Source organism: Symsagittifera roscoffensis, chromosome 1 (genome assembly GCF_963678635.1).
Source record: "Symsagittifera roscoffensis chromosome 1, txSymRosc1.1, whole genome shotgun sequence".
Taxonomy (NCBI): Eukaryota; Metazoa; Xenacoelomorpha; order Acoela; family Convolutidae; genus Symsagittifera; species Symsagittifera roscoffensis.
This window is the reverse complement of record NC_087062.1, coordinates 26,581,132-26,585,818: the sequence shown is the minus strand read 5'-3', so window position 1 is coordinate 26,585,818 and position 4,687 is coordinate 26,581,132.

Here is a 4,687-nt window from a genome sequence, read left to right as displayed (position 1 = left end):
CTATTCCAATTTTAAAAAGTGCTCATCTAACTTACAATTTTCGTTCTTGCATTTGTCGTTTTGTGCCTCTAAATTGACTATTTTCCTCCAATGATTGTCTTGGAAGAGTTCGATGACGGAATTGATGATTCAGATTAATCAGGAGAATATATTGAAAATAAATTCACAACAATCACAGCTAGTTTTACAGTTTTTCCAATTAAAGAGTGGCAAGTCTAAAACCGCTCTAACTATCTCCCAAAACCTACTTCATAAAGTAACTCCAAATGTCCCCAAAACATCAAAATTTTATAAAAATCTGAAAAAAAAAAATTTTGCTTCTTTTGCATTTTTGCCTAATTTTGGGCAAGAATAAATGTAATCAAAAATTTTGAATGACTCAATTGTGTTAACTTGGTTATGAGCTCAAAAAGTTCATTACGTCGCCAATCCGTGTTATTTGGTTTTTGCGGAATCGGTGCCAAAAAGCTAGAAATCGTGTGTCCTGGATTCCGGAACACACGCATTTTCTTTGATAATTTTAGATTCCGTGGATTCCTAATTCAAACCAGTTTGTATGTGACCAGCTTTTGTCATGGATTCCGGGACAGCTAAAACCACCGATTTTGTGGCCAATCCCGGAATCCATGACAAAAACCATGGAATCCGATACCATATTAAAACGCATTAAAAAACGGTTTTACCATGGATTCCTGGGCTTTTGGCTTCTGCGTGTTCTGGAATCCGGGACTTTACCAAGATGAAAGGGACCGGATTCCATGACATTTTACAACAATTATCAATACACAAAATTAGAAATGTTTAGTGTTTTGCCATGGATTCCATGATTAACACAATGATTAACAAAAGAAATCTTTTAGTGACTTAAGTGACTTCTTTCGAAAAGAAAGAGGTTAAAAACCTATTGTATACTCTATACAGTTCAACTGTATCACTCTATACTGTATACTATATACTCTATACTGTATACTGTATATACAGATTTTTCTATTAGTTTAGTTTCACTAATTTTACATGTATTTGATGTTCATGTTGTAGAACAACAATATTCATTCTTCTAGAACATTTAAAATTTACAGGATTTCGGCATGCATTTTTTCAAAACAGGTAATTGTAACCGTTACCGTAACGTGACAATGGGGACCATTTGTCATTTACAGGATTTCAGCATTCTTGCAAATTTTATAATTAGTTTAGTTTAACTAGTTTCATTTGATGTTCAACATTTGAAGTTCAGAAAAACAGCCTGTGAGTTGAATATGAATACTACTCATGATTATTCAACACTAAAACTTGAGTCTCATAAACTATTCAACACTTAAGCTTGAGTCTCATAATAGGATAAGTTAGTAACTTGTTGTCAGAAAAAGTTTGCACGCGCGTGCGCACAACTCAGTGTCAAGATTCACACTATATCATATAGTAACTATGATAGTTACTTTAAATCACCATTGCATAAATTCAATTCATCATTGTTTTGAAAAAAGTCCTTCATCGAAAGATTCAACAAAAGTTACTCACAATTGTCAACAATGGAATTATGGAATAAATTTTTAATTTCTGGCGCCGACTCGGACATTAACCGTCAGTTTGTTGACTGTAACATTCTGGATGCAATTGCCGAAAATTTATCCAAAAAAAGTACGACAAGTTATCAAAGATTCTTGAAGAGATGCTCGCAGGGACGGATAAGTGGATCGTTTCTGATGTTCTTCGTCAGATATCTGTGCGGGGACAATCAAAAAAAGCTACAATTTTAGCAGTAAGTAACTCTTCACAAATTTATTGTTTTCAGTCACCAAACATTCTTTACGTTGATTAATTCAACTTCAATTACGTTCAATTACGTTCAATTACGTTCATCTTTACGTTCAATTAAAATTCAACTTTCAATAAAATTTATATCCAATTGGGACAACACAACACTGTTTAGGCTCGCGTAATGCAACTCGTAATTCTTCGTGGTTCAAGAGAAATGCCTTGGACCAAGACTCGGAAGGAGCTAGTAAAATGTTTCTTCGGTCCAATGTTCATACCTGACGAAGTTGATCCTTATAAAGCGCTCAAAGCAACCGAAACTTCATTTTCATTTGAACAGTGCGGCACTCAATCAAACCTACCTCAAACATTGGAAGAGTCAAGACACGTTTCCAGGATAATGAAACGATCAAAATTTATGTCTATAACAGCTGACAACTCCCAACAACTATGGGGACAAGTGCTGAAACTGATCCGACAAAAAAAATTCAAATAAGCACATTTGTTAAATTGATTCGACAATCCGCATTCAGCCGTAAAAAGACGTATTCTGGGTATAGAAAGAATGACACAAATGTCTTACGAGTTTTGGCGATAGAACTATTTTCTAAAAGAGGTTCAACGAAGGATTTTGAGTTTTGCTTGGGCATCGCTTGTAAAACTGGAAACGTAGAAGAAGTGATCAACATTATCCGGAATAGACTACAACTGATTGGCCTCGGACATAATTTAGTACCCTCAATGAGAAATGTCCAACGATCAACTGCAAGCCTTGTAAATCACTTTTTGGCCTTGTGCAAACCACAGAAGTCCTTCTCTGGATTCAGAACGGACTTGGTTGCATGTATACAACTAGCTGTTTTTCAATTGTTTAAAACAGAAAACATCAACAACGTTAAAGTCGATATTTGGGGTGACGGTTGTGAAATTGGTGGCACAGAAGTTACGAGAATGGCTTTTAGACTACTTTCTGAAGATATTAGCGCCCAATCTGCTACGAGCGTCTTCTGCTTCGCAGGTACTCCTTTTTCTAAAAACATTTTAAAATCATTTCTTCACAAGTTTTTTTCTCAACTTGAGACTAAAATAATTTTTTTAGCTTATCGAGGAAAAGACTCAAGGCTTGCGATGGAGTTGAACTTGGGACCGAGTGTTGTCGGATGTCAAGAGTCAGGGTGGTTATTTGAATAGAAAAATTTCTATTCAGTTGAAAAATTTGGGAGCAAAATTGACGTACAGTGGAGATACCCCGTTTCTCCATCGACTGATACTGGGCTCCGGAAACGACCTGTCTGCAGATTACCCTTCTAGGATGGCACTTAAGACGAACGTTTTCTACCTTCCCTTTGCGACAAAATAACTGGTCGAAGAACGGATGTAAAGATTCCATTTCGCACGAATATTCCTGAAACTTCTCTAGTTATCCTTAATGACGTGAGATGCATTTGCCCAGATGCCATGCACATGCTCACTCGATGCGTTGAAAGTGACCTGAGAAAAATGGCTCAAAAATTATCAACGACAAAAGTCCGTTCGAAATGGAGTTTCTTCACCGCTTTGAACAGAATCTGTCAAGTCGTGATGCCAAGAGACCCGTCTTCCAATTTACAAGAACTGCGAAAAATGCGCAACAAGTTGGAACTGTTGGAGCGGTATCGTTATCTGGAAGTGGTGCCTTAACTGTTATCGCGGACAAAGAGGAGTTGAAGGTATGCTAAATCATTTTACCATTTTAATGTATCCTCATAATTTCATCAAATGTTACAATTTAGGATGCCAAGTTTGGAACAATAACCGACCTATATGATGGAGTGTGGTGCAATGAAATAGTTAGCGGTACCTCAGATAAAACCGTCGCAAATTCCATTGATGTCCTCAAAGTATTGTATCCAAGTTTGTTCACGAAAGAGGACCCTAAAGCGAAAGGAAAACTTTCTATAACGACTCTGGATGCAAGCGAACTTTTGAGAAAAAGCTTGAACCGTTGTATTACTATCTTGAGAAGTTCTAAGGAGAGTTTAAACGTAATTGATTTCAATTTTTGGGCGGAAACCTACTATCAAACTTCTTCACTATTATTCGCAGAACACGGACTGACGCCATACAAACTCAAGCTGGTGACTATTCCGCAAATTGTTGAAGGAAATTTCGTGGTGTCCCCGTGGAACCACATTTGCGAAGGTCTAGAAAAATCTAACCATCACGCCAGCAAAGATTTTCATACAAGAACAATGCGTGGAGGCGGAAAAATGTGTAATCATGATCCACTTTTTCTTGAAAGTTTTTTCTCTTTTTGCAAGCTCCTTCAACGTACTAAAGCAGAAAAAAAAGTGCCTGACGTTTTAGCGAATCTTACGAGTGTTTTCAACGTGTCATTAGGACAAACTTATCTGGAAATATGCATCGATGCAGTACCGAATCCTCGTATTGCTGTCGGAGAAGTGCGTGCGAAGAATAAGATGTTAACTGGGATGAGATTTTACGTACTGGGCTCGTTTGCTGGAACCCCTGCAGTTGATGGAGGAAACAGACACGTGCCTCGTCTAACAGCCCAACTTACGATGGAAAAGTGGATCAAGGAACATGGGGGTTCTGTTTACCGAAAAGACACAGCAGAGACTCTCTTATATTCACACTCCAAAACCCCGCATTGTTACATAGTTTTGAGGGACGAAACCGATCTTTCAATTGGAACTATGACAACGGAAGAAGTTGATGAATTCGAGACGACGCTTAGAAAGGGCCAAACAAAAAAGAAAAAGATTCAAAGTGAAAGTGGAACTTCTGATTGTAACAGTGAAAATGGAGAGCGAAGAAACTCGAAAGGAATACGAAAAAAATCACAGGCAGCTTTAATTTGTGAGCTTTTTGCTGGAGGCGATTTTCAGTTCCTCAAAGCTCAATATATTTTTGATACAATCAAATCTGA